At 28.1% G+C, this 19,107-nt stretch overlaps 1 long non-coding RNA gene across 2 annotated transcripts in view; it reads right to left on the bottom strand.

Annotated features, from left to right (window-relative positions):
- LOC119608315 overlaps positions 1 to 19,107 on the bottom strand; it is a 51,710-nt gene that overhangs the window by 9,478 nt on the left and 23,125 nt on the right. For both annotated transcript variants that reach the window (XR_005231809.1, XR_005231810.1), the window contains exon 3: positions 18,182 to 18,196. This is a non-coding gene — a long non-coding RNA (uncharacterized LOC119608315). The remainder of the gene's footprint in view (positions 1 to 18,181; positions 18,197 to 19,107) is intronic.

The following is a 19,107-nucleotide window of genomic DNA, read 5'->3' as shown; positions in this document are numbered from 1 at the left end:
TAAATGAATAAATGTCGTAATTCTCAATTGGGAATTAATCCGAATTGACAGTATACCTTTACTAAGTTAATAATTGCACCTCTGAGAATCTCTACTACATGCTACCACAACCGAAGTAATATATTAAAAATTCCCCAGAAATCCATATTTAACTTGTAATTTATTTAAGCGAACTTTTTTTTACTACGAAAATCAATAATAAAAATGATAATTTTATTAATAAAGGAAATAATTATTGACATTAAATCAATTATGAAGTTAATGTATAAAACAATATTTATTATTTTTAATCGTTCTTAACGGTTTCTTTTAAGCCATAAATGTTAAATAAAAAAAGACTTGAAACTTGAAAACAAATCAAAAAATATAGAAATATTAATAAGAAGACAAAGAGTCAACAATAGCAAACAGTTAAAAGTATTAATGACAGACAGACGGACAGATGGAGATAGATATGAACAGAGCTCATGCCATAATTAACCAGTCTTGTATGAATTTAAGTACACTTAAGCCTGGTTTAACGAAATTTGCAAAAATGTTACGCTTGTTTACACTCAAAGATTTTTCCAATCTATCTCGAAGTTGTAAATTTACATTATAATTGTATCTGATTGGGAAATATATAGTTATAAGAGAACTGACCGTTATACGAGAGTGAAGTGTCTTCACCCCATACTAAACACACATATGTATGTATGTACACCACACAAGGCCGTTTCAGGTTTAACTATAGTTTAACCATAGTGAATAATATTCACCAAATATAGACGTCGTTTGACTAGCAGCAGAGCACAAATACACAAACTTTCATATTAAGTTTAATATTTCAGGTTATATTGAAACCAAAACAAAATGTTTTCGCAAAATTAAAAAAAAGAAAAAAACCTAGTAAAGACATTGACTATTTTGGTTTCATAGAGACACATTTGGCTGAGTTTGAACAGCCCGTGCTAATATGTATGGAGTTAAGTGAGTGAGTGACTTCATTCGAAATCAAAAACAAACCATTTTAGTTATGGGTGGTGGGGCTTCAGACCAGACTTTTTGATTTTGTCATTTTTATTGGAATTATATTTTTCAATATTTTTTTTTTTTTTTCGTTGCTTTACTCAAAGTAACTGGAGAAGAAGAAATTGGGTGAGTGTGTTCGATGAGTGAAATCACAATTATGCATGTGAATGCGTCACAAAAAATCTGTTGATACCGGATTAAATGATGCGTTTGCGGTTTTATTAAGTTTTGCATTTTTTTTTATCTGTGATTTTTTTTAAATTTCTTTAGATGGTTTCATATAGTTTTTATTGTTTAGAGTGTTTGACATTGATACTTAAATGAGCAGTCAAACGTGAGCTTTAACAAAAATAAAAAATTAAAAATTATCACTAGTTTTTGTTGCAGTTTATGGTCTTCTATAGAAATTGAAATTTTGAAAGAAATCAACAAAACAACTACAAATCAAGGGTAGATTATAAGCAGAATACACGAATTCGATGAACCCTATATTAAAAAGAAACGTGATTTCAACAAAAGATAGTTTTTCTACAGTTTTCCTATAGAAAGGTGTCTTGTCAAGACAGTGTTCATATAGAAAAGTGTCTTGTTAAGAAAGTTTTTATATAGAAAAGTGTCTTGTGAAGACAATTTTCCTATAGAACAGTGTCTTGTTAAAACAGTTTTCCTATAGAACAGAGTCTTGTTAAAACAGTTTTCATATAGAAAAGTATCTTGTTAAGATAGTTTTCATATAGAAAAGTCTTTTGTCATGACACTCGTCTTACAGAAAAGTGTTTTGTCAAGACAATTTTCACATAGAAAAGCGTCTTGTTAAGGCAGCTTTCCTATAGAAAAGTGTCTTGTCAAGACAGTTTTTCTATAGAAAAGTGTCTTGTCAAGACCGTTTTTCTATAGAATAGTGTCTTGTCAAGACCGTTTTTCTATAGAATAGTGTCTTGTCAAGACAGTTTTCCTATAGAAAAGTGTCTTGTCAAGACATTGTTCATATAGGAAAGTGTCTTGTCAAGACAGTTTTCCTATAGAAAAGTTTCTTGTCAAGACAGTGTTCATATAGAAAAGTGTGTTGTTAAGAAAGTTTTCGTATAGAAAAGTGTCTTGTGAAGACAGTTTTCCTATAGAACAGTATCTTGTTAAAACAGTTTTCTTGTAGAAAAGTGTCTTGTTAAAGCAGTTTTCCTATAGAAAAGAGTCTTGTTAAGGCAATTTCCCTAAAGAAAAGTGTCTTGTTAAGGCAGTTTTCCTATAGAAAAGTGTCTTGTTAAGGCAGCTTTCCTATAGAAAAGTGTCTTGTTAAGACAGTTTTCATATAGAAAAGTGTCTTGTCAAGACAGTTTTCACATAGAAAAGTGTCTTGTCAAGACAGTTTTCACATAGAAAAGTGTCTTGTCAAGACAGTTTTCATATAGAAAAGTGTCTTCTTAAGACAGTTTTCATATAGAAAAGTGTGTTGTTAAAACAGTTTTAAGACAATTTTCCTACAGAAAGTGTCTTGTTAAGATAGTTTCCATAAAGAAAAGTGTCTTGTTAATACAGTTTTTCTATAGAAAAGTTTCTTGTTAAGACAGTTTTCCTATAGAAAAGTGTCTTGTAAAGACAGTTTTCCTATAGAAAAGTGTCTTGTTAAGACAGTTTTCCTATAGAAAAGTGTCTTGTTAAGACAGTTTTCCTATAGAAAAGTGTCTTGTTAAGACAGTTTTCCTATAGAAAAGTGTCTTGTTAAGACAGTTTTCCTATAGAAAAGTGTCTTGTTAAGACAGTTTTCCTATAGAAAAGTGTCTTGTTAAGACAGTTTTCCTATAGAAAAGTGTCTTGTTAAGACAGTTTTCCTATAGAAAAGTGTCTTGTTAAGACAGTTTTTCTATAGAAAAGTGTCTTGTTAAGACAGTTTTCCTATAGAAAAGTGTCTTGTTAAGACAGTTTTCCTTTAGAAAAGTGTCTTGTTAAGACAATTTTCATATAGAAAAGTGTTTTGTTAAGACAGCTTTCCCATAGAAAAGTTTTTTGTTAAGACAGTCACTGTTAAGAGTCTATTTAATAGGAAAGCTTTTCTAAAGAGACAAGTTTTCTCAAGGGAATATTTTTTGTAGAACTTAGTTTTTTTAATGAATTAAGTTTCTCTGTAGGAAATTGTCTTCTTAGAAAAATAGAAGACAGTTTTTAGAAGACTACCTTCTCGTCAATATAAAAAAAACATTAAGACTAAACTTGTTAACCGACTAAGTAAAATATGTATAAAAAACTTCACTCGAAAATAAAACACAAAATAAATTATATAATTTTAAAGCAGTTTTGATAATTGTTTAAATAATTAAAAAAAAAACACACATTATTTAATATAATATAAAAATAGTTGTAAATATTGTGTTAAGTGTAACATGACAACTTCATGGAATCTGAAGAACAACCAACAACGTTAAGACAAAATTATCACTTAAAAACACGCTAAAGTAATGTTTTCAAGATGATTTCTGATTATATAAATTAAAATTATGATTATAATTATAAAAAAAGCACAATTATCGTTAAAATGATGAAGTAAGTACTACATGAAGATTTTGGTGTTTTAAATCTACTAGACATGGTCAATATATGGAAGCAGAAATTGCTAGACAATTCATTCATTCATTTAACAATTCATTCATGTCTGAGTTTTTATGTTGTCTATGAGTATGAGTTGCTTTTGGTAGTTGGCGTTTGTTGGAATGTAACCGTTTGGTTTTCATCGTGTGTGGTCTGATTTTGGTCATGTCGTGTTTCAGTTAGTAGTACACTCACTACCTTTCTTTGACTTGTATCTGTGTCAATTTTCTATGTTTTAGTTTTAAAAGGAAGTAGTTCAGTATTTACTGTGTTTGAGATTCTTTTTCTACAGTATTTGATACATAAACAATTTCTTTTTAATTTGTTGCCATAATTAAGTTATCTAGAGTAGAAATCAATTACATATTCTCAATACACTATATAGTAACGAATTGTTGGAGAGGGTCACAGTTACGATGGAAGTTCAAAGTTGTCATATAAAATCTTAAAACTCTTTTCTATATGAAAACTGTCTCCAAGACACTTTTTTTAATGAAAACTGTCTTCAAAAAAACACTTTTCGATATGAAAACTGTTTTCAGAAGAAAACTGTCTTCAGAAGATACTTTTCTATATGAAAACTATCTTCAGAAGACACTTTTCTATATGAAAATTGTCTTTAGAAGACACTTTTCTATATGAAAACTGTCTTCAGAAGACACTTTTCCCATATGAAACTGTCTACAGAAGACACTTTTCTTTATGAAAACTGTCTTCAATAAATACTTTTCAATATGAAAACTGTCTTCAGAAGACACTTTTCTATATGAAAACTGTCTTCAGAAGACACTTTTCTATATGAAAACTGTCTTCAGAAGACACTTTTCTATATGAAAACTGTCTTCAGAAGACACTTTTCTATATGAAAACTGTCTTCAGAAGACACTTTTCTATATGATAACCTGTCTTCAGAAGACACTTTTCTATATGAAAACTGTCTTCAGAAGACACTTTTCTATATGAAAACTGTCTTTAGAAGACACTTTACTATATGAAAAACTGTCTTCAGAAGACACTTTTCTATATGAAAACGTCTTCAGAAGACACTATTCTATATGAGAACTGTCCTCAGAAGACACTTTTCTATATGAAAACTGTCTTCAGAAGACACTTTTTCTATATGAAAACTGTCTTCAGAAGACACTTTTCTATATGAAAACTGTTTTCAGAAGACACTTTTCTATATGAAAAGTGTCTTCAGAATACAATTTTCTATATGAGAACTGTCCTCAGAAGACACTTTTCTGTATTAAAACTGTCTTCAGAAGACACTTTTCTATATGAAAACTGTCTTCAGAAGATACTTTTCTATATGAAAACTGTCTTCAGAAGACACTTTTCTATATGAAAACTGTTTTCAGAAGACACTTTTCAGATATGAAAACTTTTCTATATGAAAACTGTCTTCAGAAGACACTTTTCTATATGAAAACTGTCTTCAGAGGACACTTTTCTATATGAAAATTGTCTTCAGAAGAAACTTTTCTATATGAAAACTGTCTTTAGAAGGCACTTATCCATATGAAAACTGTCTACAGAAGACACTTTCTATATTGAAACTGTCTTCAGAATACAATTTTCTATATGAAAACTTTCTTCAGAAGTCACGTTTCTATATGAAAATTGTCTTCAGAAGACACTTTTCTTATGAGAACTGTTTTCAGAAAACAGTTTTCTATGTGAGAAGTCACGTTTCTATATGAAAACTGTCTTCAGAAGACATTTTTCTGTAAGAAAACTATCTTCAAAAGTCACAATTCTATATGAAAACTGTATCCAGAAGACATCTTTCTATATGAAAACAGTCTTAACAAGACTCTCTTCTATATGAACACTGTAGAGAAAATATCTTCTGAAAAAAATTAACCTTGAGAAGATATTTTTTCTTTTAAATTTGTTTTATTATGAATTTTAGTATAATTTTTACATTTTGTTTTCAATTTCATTTAAAACCTGATCAGCCAAAAACAAACCATTATCACATTTACTAATAACTCAATTTAAAAACTATTTATCATATTTAATTAATATTTATGAAAAAACAAATGTTTAACAATAACAAATCATTAGAGCATATAAATCGTACACTCGTAACTCTACACATTTCGGTTTAAATTAATAAATATGTATTGTATAAGTGGACAGTTAGAGAGACCAACAAAAACATAAATATTTAATTTAAAATATATAACAGTTTTTATTAATTTAGTAATGTTAACAATTTTTTTATATTTTAACACTTTACAAAAATAATAACAAATTTTAACAATAGTTTTATGGTTGTGTTGGTATTGTATTTTTTTTAACAATACTAATTACAAGCATATGAAATAAATACATTTATTAAAAAATTAGAAAAAAAATGTTGTTGCAGAAAAAAGTAATAAATTTACATCAACAATTAGTTTTATTTATGTTTGTTTGAAGGTGTATAGAAAATTATGGAAGCGTAAAAGTCTATGATGTTGGTGAAAACTTTAACAATACGAGTTGATAAACAAACAGATGTACATTAAGGGGTCGGGAATCTCGCGGTTGGTGGCTAGAGGAGTAGTGTTAAGTAAACTTTAATTTAGCGTAAAAACGTTTACAATTAGACTCTGACTGCATTAGGAAATTGCTAAATGGGGAAAAGATAGTAATGTTATCTATGGCTGAGAGCAAAGTGAATAGAATAGGAGGGATATGCAATCAAGGGGGAAAGTGTAAAAAATAACAAAACAGAAAATTCATGGAAATTTTTATATAAAAAGAAAATTGATGGAAAATTTCCTACAAAAAAAATTTACCGACAATTTTGTATAAAAGATAATTCTTCAAAAATTTTCAATAAAAAGAAAATTCTTCAAAAAATTTTCTGTCAAAAAAAAATTCTTCAAATATTTTCTATAAAAAGAAAATTCTTCAAAAATTTTCTATAAAAGTAAATTCTTCAAAAATTTTCTATAAAAAGAAAATTCTCCAAAATGTTTTTCTATAAAAAGAACATTCTTCAAAAAATTTATATAAAAAGAACAATTCTTTAAAAATTTTCTATAAAAGAAAATTTTCTACAAAAGAAAATTTTCTATAAAAAGAAAATTCATAGAAAATTTTTTATAAAAAAATTCATAGAAAATTTTCTATTAAAATAAAATTTGTTGAAATTTTCTATAAAAAGAAAATTCATAGAAAATTTTCTATAAAAAGGAAAATTCATAGAAAATTTTCTATAAAAGGAAAATTCGTAAATTTTCTATTTAAAGAAAATTCATAGAAAATTTTCTATTAAAAGAAAATTCATAGAAAATTTTCTATAAAAGGAAAATTCATAGAAAATTTTCTATGAAAATAAAATTCATAGAAAATTTATAAAAAATTTTCTTATAAAGGAAATTTTCTGTAAAAGAAAAATTTATAGAAAATTTTTTATAAAAAGAAAATTAATAGAAAATTTGTATAAAAGAAATTCATAAAAAATTTCTTAAAAGGAAAATTCTTAGAAAATTTATAGACAATTTTCTATAAAAAGAAAATTCATAGAAAATTTTCTATAAAAAGAAAATTCATAGAAAATTTTCTATAAAAAGAAAATTCATAGAAAATTTTCTATAAAAAGAAAATTCATAGAATGTTTTCTATAAAAAGAAAATTTCTATAAAAAGAAAATTCATAGAAAATTTTCTATAAAAAGAAAATTCATAGAAAAATTTCTACAAAAAGAAAATTTTTCTATTAAAAGAAAATTTATAGAAAATTTTTATAAAAAATCATAGAAATTTTTTTTATAAAAAAATCATAGAAAATTTTCTATAAAAAGAAAATTCATTGAAAATTTTCTATAAAAAGAAAATTCATAGAAAATTTTCTATAAAAGGAAAATTCATAGAAAATTTTCTATAAAAAGAAAATTCATAGAAAATTTTCTATAAAAAGAAAATTGATAGAAAATTTTCTATAAAAAGAAAATTCATAGAAAATTTTCTATAAAAAGAAATTCATAGAATGTTTTCTATAAAAAAGAAAATTTCTATAAAAAGAAAATTCATAGAAAATTTTCTATAAAAAGAAAATTCATAGAAAAATTTCTACAAAAAGAAAATTTATAGAAAATTTTTTTATAAAAGAAAATTCATAGAAAATTTTTTATAAAAAATCATAGAAATTTTTTTATAAAAAATCATAGAAAATTTTCTATAAAAAGAAAATTCATTGAAAATTTTCTATAAAAAGAAAATTCATAGAAAATTTCTATAAATGGAGAATTCATAGAAAATTTTTTATAAAAGGAAAATTCATAGAAATTTTCTATAAAAAGAAAATTCATAGAAAATTTTCTATAAAAGACAAATTCATAGAAAATTTTTTATAAAAAGAAAATTAATAGAAAATTTTGTATAAAGAAAATTCATAAAAATTTTCTTAAACGGAAAATTTATAGAAAATTTTCTATAAAAAGAAAATTCATAGAAAATTTTCTATAAAAGAAAATTCATAGAAAATTTTCTATAAAAAGAAAATTCAATAGAAAATTTTCTATAAAAAGAAATTCATAGACAATTTTCTATAAAAAAATTATAAAAAAATTTCTATAAAAAGAAAATTCATAGAAAATATATAGAAAATTTTCTATAAAAAGGAAAATTCATAGAAAATTTTCTATAAAAAGAAAATTTTCTACTAAAAGAATATTTATAGAAAATATTTTATGAAAAGAAAATTTATAAAAATTTTCTATAAAAAGAAAATTAATAGAAAATTTTCTATAAAAAGAAAATTTATAGAAAATTTTCTATAACAAGAAAATTTATAGAAAATTTTCTATAAAAAGAAAATTAATAGAAAATTTTCTATAAGAGGAAAATTCTTAGAAAATTTTCTGTAAAACGAAAAATCGTCAAAAATTTTCTATAAAAAAAATCATCTAAAGTTTTGCTATAAATAAAAAATTCGTTAAAAATCCTTAAAAAGACAATTTGTAGAAAATTTTCTTTGATGGAAAGGACTAGTCGAGGAAATGGCATATTTGCTGGTCCCTTTTGAATACCCGTAATATCATATTTTTCATTTCGTTATTATGAATGTGTTAAATCGTTAAAATGTAACATGGTGTTTAAAGTAAAAATATTGCTGTAATTTAAGTTTATCTCCCATACGAATATTTTACAAAATATTGCAACAATTTTTTTTTTTTTTTTATTTTTCAAATCAAATTCAAATAGTAGATTAAGTCGAATACATGCAATAATACATAAACATTGTTAAAATGAAGAAATTTACAATGTAAGTTAATAATAATTCAAGTTTTTCTGTATTTTTTAATAATTTCCTTTTGCATAAGTATGTGTGTGTATTTCTGAAAAAAAAATTTTTGTATGTCATGTGAATTTTATACCTAAATACAAGTGTTTAAAGAATAATAATAAAACTATTGTCTTAAATTATACACTGAAAGAAATTAACAGGTGAAAATAGTAAATGAAGTAGAGAAAACGCTGAGTTGTTGGGAGATTGAAAGTAGTTGTTTTATTATAGAGTCAATTCACATATTAAGAACGAGTTACATAACTAATACTTTTTCACTACTCACTTAACTAGTTCCAGGGAGCCAGAAGTTGACTTCAACTGTCCATATCTTAATTATTTATAAATAAAATTTTCTTTTATTCAAAATTCTTTCTTTAACTGTAATTTTTTATAGTTTAGCTTGTTCATATAAATAAATAAAAAAAAGTAATAATAAATATAGAGTCATAAGTACAACTCAGTGCGAGTATAATTGTATTTACATAAAAATTAACAAAAGAAACAAAAAAAAAACACAAATAAATGCAACAAAAAAACTCAATGTCATTTAAAATGCAATTTTTTTGTTTAGTTTAGATTTTTTTTGTTAAAGTTAATTTATTACTTGAGAAGGTTGTCAGTTATACAATCTCTGTAACCGGAGCCAAAGTGTTTTAAACTCCTCTGTAACTTCAGTTGCAAAACATTTTGTTAACATATGAAGCCCGACTGAATGTTTAACCCTTCTAACAGAAAAAGATAATGTTAATAAATCAAGAAAAACAGATTTATTACTTGAGAAACTACTTATCTAAACTTGTTGTTACTAAAACGAATCTAACACTTGTGAAAAATATAGAATATTTTCTCAACTTTAGCCTAAAATGTACTTGAAAATTTAAGAACGAATTGAGCTAAAATCAAGCAAATTTGTGCTTGATTTGACTAAAACCGTACTAAGCGTACTATTGCTACAGTTCTGGATAGATTCAAGTACGGATTACTCGTACATTTGTATGTGTTAGAACTTAGCGTACTATTGATACAGTTCTGGATAGCTTCAAGTACGGATTACTCGTACATTTGTATGTGTTAGATAATTCTACAAAAAAGTTCCCCTGTTCCCATGAAGGGTTAATTTATTTCATTTTTTTATTTAAATGCAGCAATTGCGTGTTAATTATATTTTTATATATTTTTGCTTCTTAGTTTTTTTTTTCTTTTGCAAATTTGTGCTGTAATTCAACTCTGAGGTGCAAATGTAGGTTAAGATTAACACACTTATACCGACACAAATTCATAGACCTACAGACAGACAGACACACTACCATACAGTTATGTATAAATTGAATATGAAATTGTATTTTTTTTTTCTGTTAATTACCACACGGGGTAAATGGAATTTCATTAAAGAATTTTCGTATCATTTATTATTTTAATAAAACCTACCACACACAGCAAGTGGTGAAAAGTGGAGAATATTTTTAATCCTCTAGGGGGGTTTTAATATAATTTTTTGTGTAATTACAGCACAAAATTATATATTCTGGGTTGTGTTGGTGGCGCCCCCATGACTTTAGAAAGTTGAGAGAAGTCTGTGTATAAGTATGGGAAGGGTTGTAGTTCACATAACATAACATTGGAACACAGAATGATTGTTGATCAGGTTGCACGAAAGAATTCGCCAAACTTGAGAAACGATCTTTGATCTCTAAGGAAACCATTAATAGTCTAGTGTATAGCCCAGTTTTAGTATAGTCTATAGTCTAGTCTTTGATCTCTAAGGAAACCATTTAATAGTCTAGTGTATAGCCCAGTCTATAGTCTAGTCTATAGTCTAGTCTATAGTCTAGTCTATAGTCTAGTCTATAGTCTAGTCTATAGTCTAGTCTATAGTCTAGTCTATAGTCTAGTCTATAGTCTAGTCTATAGTCTAGTCTATAGTCTAGTCTATAGTCTAGTCTATAGTCTAGTCTATAGTCTAGTCTATAGTCTAGTCTATAGTCTAGTCTATAGTCTAGTCTATAGTCTAGTCTATAGTCTAGTCTATAGTCTAGTCTATAGTCTAGTCTATAGTCTAGTCTATAGTCTAGTCTATAGTCTAGTCTATAGTCTAGTCTATAGTCTAGTCTATAGTCTAGTCTATAGTCTAGTCTATAGTCTAGTCTATAGTCTAGTCTATAGTCTAGTCTATAGTCTAGTCTATAGTCTAGTCTATAGTCTAGTCTATAGTCTAGTCTATAGTCTAGTCTATAGTCTAGTCTATAGTCTAGTCTATAGTCTAGTCTATAGTCTAGTCTATAGTCTAGTCTATAGTCTAGTCTATAGTCTAGTCTATAGTCTAGTCTATAGTCTAGTCTATAGTCTAGTCTATAGTCTAGTCTATAGTCTAGTCTATAGTCTAGTCTATAGTCTAGTCTATAGTCTAGTCTATAGTCTAGTCTATAGTCTAGTCTATAGTCTAGTCTATAGTCTAGTCTATAGTCTAGTCTATAGTCTAGTCTATAGTCTAGTCTATAGTCTAGTCTATAGTCTAGTCTATAGTCTAGTCTATAGTCTAGTCTATAGTCTAGTCTATAGTCTAGTCTATAGTCTAGTCTATAGTCTAGTCTATAGTCTAGTCTATAGTCTAGTCTATAGTCTAGTCTATAGTCTAGTCTATAGTCTAGTCTATAGTCTAGTCTATAGTCTAGTCTATAGTCTAGTCTATAGTCTAGTATATAGTCTAGTATAGTCTAGTCTATAGTCTAGTCTATAGTCTAGTCTATAGTCTAGTCTATAGTCTAGTCTATAGTCTAGTCTATAGTCTAGTCTATAGTATTCTAGTCTATAGTCTAGTCTATAGTCTAGTCTATCGTCTAGTCTATCGTCTAGTCTATAGTCTAGTCTATAGTCTAGTCTATAGTCTAGTCTATAGTCTAGTCTATAGTCTAGTCTATAGTCTAGTCTATAGTCTAGTCTATAGTCTAGTCTATAGTCTAGTCTATAGTCTAGTCTATAGTCTAGTCTATAGTCTAGTCTATAGTCTAGTCTATAGTCTAGTCTATAGTCTAGTCTATAGTCTAGTCTATAGTCTAGTCTATAGTCTAGTCTAGTCTATAGTCTATAGTCTAGTCTATAGTCTAGTTCTATAGTCTAGTCTATAGTTTAGTCTATAGTATATTCTGAAAACAACAACAATTCCTAACCGCCCATAACTAAAACGACCGCAGTTTTGAGATTATTTTTCACATAAATCGTGTTTATACTATTAAAACCCTATGCCACAACTTCGACCCATTTGTAGGACAACACTCCACATTTCCCTTTATGATACTTAAACCTAAAATTCTATTTTATGTTTGTGCTATTTTAGAAAGCCCATCAGTGGTAATATACAATTTCTTTTCTATTTACAGCATCCGTATGTCAGTATTTTTACCAATTTTTTTTCTTATTGTTGTTTTTGGTATGATTCCAAATACGAGTATATAAAATCACAGCATAACTCAAGAGGTTTAAGGGCCGCTCCTATTTACTCCTTACTAAAGAGTTCTTGTTTACTAACGACAGACAGTAGTTGTAATGTGGCATATTTGAGCATATGACGGGCTTTGAGTAGTGGTTGTTGGTGGTGGTGGTACATGGAAATACTGCCACAACTATTTCTGGCATTTTGCCGCCGGTTTTATGTATGAAGTTTCCTTTGTTGGTGTTTAAACATGTAAAATATTTGTTTTTGTTTGGTTTTAGAATTTTTTCCTTTTACTTGGTGCTTTTATTTCCTTCTAAGTCAGTAAGAAATGTTTGTGTTAAATATATTTTCATTTACTGGATATTTTTAGTAGTGGGCCGCTGCAGTAAAACTACTGCCAAGCTTAAAATAGTTAATGAAAAAAAAAACATCCTTAATGCTCATATTTAGAAATGTTTTCTAAGTATTTTTAATGTTGTTGTCGGTAAATAATTGTTTAAGTTTTAAAGACAAGCAAATGTGGTTTTGTAGGGACAAAAATGCTGGTCAAATGCACTAGAATATTGAATTGGATATGATTTGGGATGTTGCCATATTGGTACAGAACTGAACTAGAACTGAAACTAAACTAAACTAGAACTAAACTAGAACTAAACCTAGAACTAAACTAGAACTAAACTAGAACTAAACTAGAACTAAACTAGAACTAAACTAGAACTAAACTAGAACTAAAGTAGAACTAAACAGGAACTAAACTAGAACTAAACTAGAACTAAACTAGAACTGACTAGAACTGAACTAAACTGAACTAAACTGAACTAGAACTGAACTAGAACTGAACTAGAACTGAACTAGAACTGAACCTAGAACTGAACTAGAACTGAACTAGAACTGAACTAGAACTGAACTAGAACTGAACTAGAAACTGAACTAGAACTGAACTAGAATTGAATAAACTGAACTAGAACTGAACTAGAACTGAACTAGAACTGAACTAGAACTGAACTAGAACTGAACTAGAACTGAACTAGAACTGAACTAGAACTGAACTAGAACTGAACTAGAACTGACTAGACTGAACTAGAACTGAACTAGAACTGAACCAGACTGAACTAGAACTGAACTAGAACTGAACTAGAACTGAACTAGAACTGAACTAGAACTGAACTAGAACTGAACTAGAACTGAACTAGAACTGAACTAGAACTGAACTAGAACTGAACTAGAACTGAACTAGAACTGAACTAGAACTGAACTAGAACTGAACTAGAACTGAACTAGAACTGAACTAGAACTGAACTAGAACTGAACTAGAACTGAACTAGAACTGAACTAGAACTGAACTAGAACTGAACTAGAACTGAACTAGAACTGAACTAGAACTGAACTCAACTGAACTAGAACTGAACTAGAACTGAACTAGAACTGAACTAGAACTGAACTAGAACTGAACTAGAACTGAACTAGAACTGAACTAGAACTGAACTAGAACTGAACTAGAACTGAACTAGAACTGAACTAGAACTGAACTAGAACTGAACTAGAACTGAACTAGAACTGAACTAGAACTGAACTAGAACTGAACTAGAACTGAACTAGAACTGAACTAGAACTGAACTAGAACTGAACTAGAACTGAACTAGAACTAAACTAGAACTGAACTAGAACTGAACTAGAACTGAACTAGAACTGAACTAGAACTGAACTAGAACTGAACTAGAACTGAACTAGAACTGAACTAGAACTGAACTAGAACTGAACTAGAACTGAACTAAACTGAACTAGAACTGAACTAGAACTCTGAACTAGAACTGAACTAGAACTGAACTAGAACTGAACTAGAACTGAACTAGAACTGAACTAGAACTGAACTAGAACTGAACTAGAACTGAACTAGAACTGAACTAGAACTGAACTAGAACTGAACTAGAACTGAACTAGAACTGAACTAGAACTGAACTAGAACTGAACTAGAACTGAACTAGAACTGAACTAGAACTGAACTAGAACTGAACTAGAACTGAACTAGAACTGAACTAGAACTGAACTAGAACTGAACTAGAACTGAACTAGAACTGAACTAGAACTGAACTAGAACTGAACTAGAACTGAACTAGAACTGAACTAGAAACTGAACTAGAACTGAACTAGAACTGAACTAGAACTGAACTAGAACTGAACTAGAACTGAACTAGAACTGACTAGAACTGAACTAGAACTGAACTAGAACTGAACTAGAACTGAACTAGAACTGAACTAGAACTGAACTAGAACTGAACTAGAACTGAACTAGAACTGAACTAGAACTGAACTAGAACTGAACTAGAACTGAACTAGAACTGAACTAGAACTGAACTAGAACTGAACTAGCTAGAACTGAACTAGAACTGAACTAGAACTGAACTAGAACTGAAAAACTAAACTGAACTAGAACTGAACTAAAACTGAACTAGAACTGAACTAGAACTGAACTAGAATTGAACTAGAACTAAACTACAACTGAACTGTGCGTTACGCAATAGTTTCTATGGGAGCTTAAAGTACTTTTTAAAAGCTTTTGTTTTATTATTTAAAAATTTTGATTCAAATGAAATTCAGCCATTTTTTATTACTCAAATCTTAATATTTATATTTGCATTAAAAGTGAAATAAAAGAAAAAACTTTGCCACTTATTGGCCGCCACTTAAAATAGTCAAACGTAAATCTACAATAAAATATTCATATAAAAAAAGTCACTTAAGAACTTTAACAGCAATAAAAATAGAAAAGAAAATAGAAACAAAATGAATATAAGTAATAAAAAATGAAATCAGTAGGAAAAAAAACTAAAGAAGCCCTATTAATGTCAAGTTCATTGGCATAATCCGTCATCTTTCATTCCTTCACTCTCTTCTCTTTGTACATGGTCGTTCGTGTTCATAGTTTTCCCTTTAGACATTTTATGAGGTCCATTAAGTTGTACATTAATGCCCCACCTTAGAGCACAACATCTAACTAACGATTGACGCTGCTGCTGCTGCTGCCGATGATAATGATGTTGACTACAAAATAGATTTAAGATGAGATGTGAAATGTAATGATACGAATTTTTTAAGTTGGCTTCTGAAAACCAAACACTCTCAAACTCAAATAACTCTCAGTCTCTGGTATTTCGAGCATCATTATAAATACCAAACAGATTGTTTTGAAATACCAATATCTTTTCTTATACAAATGGTCCAATGCAACTTGTATTACCTCCTAAGGATGTTAAATTAGGCTCGAACATATTTTTTTCTCATAAAAATGTTTATCATAATTTACTAAGTATTTTATGACTTTAAGCTTAATGTTGGAGAACAGGACGAGAATTGTGATAAAATATGTACGAATGCTTAACGTTTAACGAGCAAAACATTTTTGTTGATGAGCAAAACGTTTTGCGATGTTTTCCCATTTCCAGTGAAATTACTTTACAAATTTTAATCATAATGAAGAGGGAATTGGGTGAAGTAAGAAAACCATCTTAAAGATGATTCAATTTAAGAATTTAGCTATTTCTGGTTCCATTTTCTATTTCCGAAATAAATTTTCGAAATTTCAATCATTTGTATTCATTTTTTTTTTTTCAAAATAATATTCCAATAATTATTGAGAACTTTTCTTATTTTGAAAGAAATTGAGAGAAAAGTTATATTCGTTTCATACTATTTACTACAAAATTCATTCCACTTATGAATATTTTCCGATAGCCGGAGATCATTTAAAACGATATAAGCCTCTCCAATAAAACCCTACACTCTCGCTCGTGAGAAGAATACTATTTATATCTCACCAAACTTACAAACATTTTTGCATATTTGCAAACCTAATGGGGAAAAATCATACATTCCCATACATCTATCCACTTTATATGGATGCTTGGCATGTCATCATCATTTCTATATGCATCATTATTCACTCAACCATAAAAAAAATAAATAAAAAATTTAAATAAAACAAAACTAAGAAAAAAAAAATACATTGTATCTTTTACGACAAACTCTTAAATTGACATCATCATAGTCATCATTGTTAAGAGAGAAGAAAAAATCTCGCATTGTTTTTGTATTATATAGCTAAGTGTCCTTAACAAATGTCTGGTTGGCTGGTCTCATATGGGTGTGAAATGCAAACACCAGCCACCAAAGATGCGAAGACAAAGATTGGAAGCAAGTGCTACTAGGGTTGGTTAGTTGGTTGACTGAATGCTTGCAATAATATTCTTCGTCTTCTTAATAATTTTCTTACTATCCCAGCAACAACATGGTAATGACTTGTACTTACTCAAGAACTTACTTATCAATGACTACTACATACCGCCTGCATTACTTAGAAGGAGTTTAGTAATAACTTACAAAGAACTATATACGTAAGTACTTACTTTTTTGGCTTGAAATTTTGTTTTCAAATGTTGCATTTTACAAAAAAAATTGTGAAAACAAATAGTAGACTAATAGAAGACGCAAAAACAAAACTTGTAACTTAACTCCCCGTAGTAAGTACTTATCTAACTCCCTACTTGTAAGCTAGCACGGTAAGTGCTTGCCTGCATTGTCATCAACGTATTAAAATAATGTCTTTAAGTGCTATTGCGTAAGTAAATTTTAGCATTTGAAACCCTTTTCACTTTTCAATGTTAGTTTTTGCTGGGATATAAGTTGAAATTATTTACCAGAAGTTGTAAGTTTGCTTTTAAATATAATGGAAAATATCTTAAGATTTGTTATATTTTATTGTTTCTGTATTAAAAGAAATTTTCAAAACATCGAGCAAATGATTAATATCAATGTCCTGAAATTCCAGTTGCAATTGGGTCGATATAAAACCACTTTAAAAAGGGTTAAGTCATTTAAAGAATCGATATTTGATAATTTGAAATATTATAATCTAAACTAATATTATTAAGAAGATTTAAGAATAAAAGTTATACTTAGTGTTTAAAGGCAAATTTCAGAGAAAAAAGTAATTCATAAAAGGAATGAATTTTGTAATAAATAGTATGAATCGAATATGACTTTTTTCGCCCAACCAAATTCATTCAGAATAAGAAATGTTCATAACAATTCATAAGTGTAATGATTTATGTAATAAATAATATGAATATATGAATTCTTTTTCCTGAAACCATTTTCATTCAAAATAAGAAAAGTTCATAAATAGCATGAAATTGAAAATGACGCAATAATTCACAAGTGACATTAATTTTGTAATAATTAGCATGAATTGAATATGACCTTTTTTGCCAAACCAATTTCATTCAGCAAAAGAAATGTTCATAAATAGCATGAAATTGAACATTAGGAAATTTATTTAGTTTTTTACTTAAAATAATTCATAAGTTGAACCAATTTTGTAATAAATAGTATGAATCGAATAAAACTTTTTTCGCCAAACCAATTTCATTCAGAATAAGAAAAGTTCATAATAATTCATAAGTGGAATGATTTTTTCCCAAAACCATTTTCATTCAAAATAAGAAATGTTCATAAATAGTATGTTATTGAACATGAGAAAATTTATCTGGTACTTTTACTTAAAATATATCATAAATGGAATAAATTTTGTAATAAATAGTATGAATCTAACAATTATTTTCTCCCAAACCATTTCATTTAGAATAAGAAAAGTTCATAAATAGCATGAAATTGCACATGACGAAATTTATCTTGTTTATTACTTATTTTCTAGAATATTTCATTAAAGATTTTCAAATAAACATCCACTATACATATTAACCCTTTATGGAGCAATCCTGCCATGATATCAACTCTGATCCTTTATCTCTTCAGAGTTGTGGAAATCAATTTACAGAATTTTGATGTTTAAGTTTTACATGATAAACTTACCGTTACAATCGGGTGCTGAAAATAGAAACAAAATATTAATAAAATTAATTAAAAATATAACAAACATTACATTAAATCAATTAAATTATTCTAATATTTCCAAAAACCAATTTCACTAACTACATAACTATTTACTTATACTCCTTCCTTCCCCAACATCCATGTCCAACTGTCTCAACAATAACATCTTATAAAATTTGCATTTCAAAGTTAAAAAAAACCTCTTAAAAAAATCATTTAAATAACAACAATAAAACGTAAAAGCACTACAATTAAAATTTTTGTAACAAAAATTAATGCGCGACCTTTTTTTCTAGACTACCGACCTACAACAATATTTTTGTGTTTAGGCAGGGCGGCTCATAGTTGCAGTAAAATGAAACGAAACGACACAAGTGCTTGACATCAATATTGATGTCGGTCGGGTGGATAGTGTGACAAAAAAAATAAAGTATAAAAAACGTCTTACAAAGAAGGTATATTTATAAACTACTCGCAAAAACGAAATAGGTATCAAACAGTCACGATTGTCGGTCATTAAACTGCTTAAAAATAAATAAATATAGAAAAAAACGGTTCGTAAAAAACCAAACTAAAACTGCAATATCTTGTCAAGTGATGGTGTGTGCTCATGTTGTTTGTTTGTTTGTGTACGACCAAGAAACGGACGGACGTGGTTTTTTCTGTCTGTCGTCACCTGCAACATCACGGAAAAAACATATTAAACAGCGACAAAAAAATTAACACTATAACGCCATCTAAATTAAATACAGTGGTGGGGAAAATAATAGCAGTTCAAGTGAAGAACAGTCCAGTCCCTATTTTACCCGAACCACCATTAAGGACTTTTTCCAAAAGCATTTTAAAGCTCAAAAAATCTCGTTTTATTGACAATATAGTCTATAGTCTAGTCTATAGTCTAGTCT

The sequence above is a fragment of the Lucilia sericata genome, unplaced genomic scaffold (genome assembly GCF_015586225.1).
Source record: "Lucilia sericata isolate MDLA Ls3-8-SP2 unplaced genomic scaffold, ASM1558622v1 Contig000820F_arrow, whole genome shotgun sequence".
Classification (NCBI taxonomy): domain Eukaryota; kingdom Metazoa; phylum Arthropoda; class Insecta; order Diptera; family Calliphoridae; genus Lucilia; species Lucilia sericata.
Note: the sequence above shows the minus strand (reverse complement) of the source record. Positions and strands in the feature narration are given on the sequence as shown.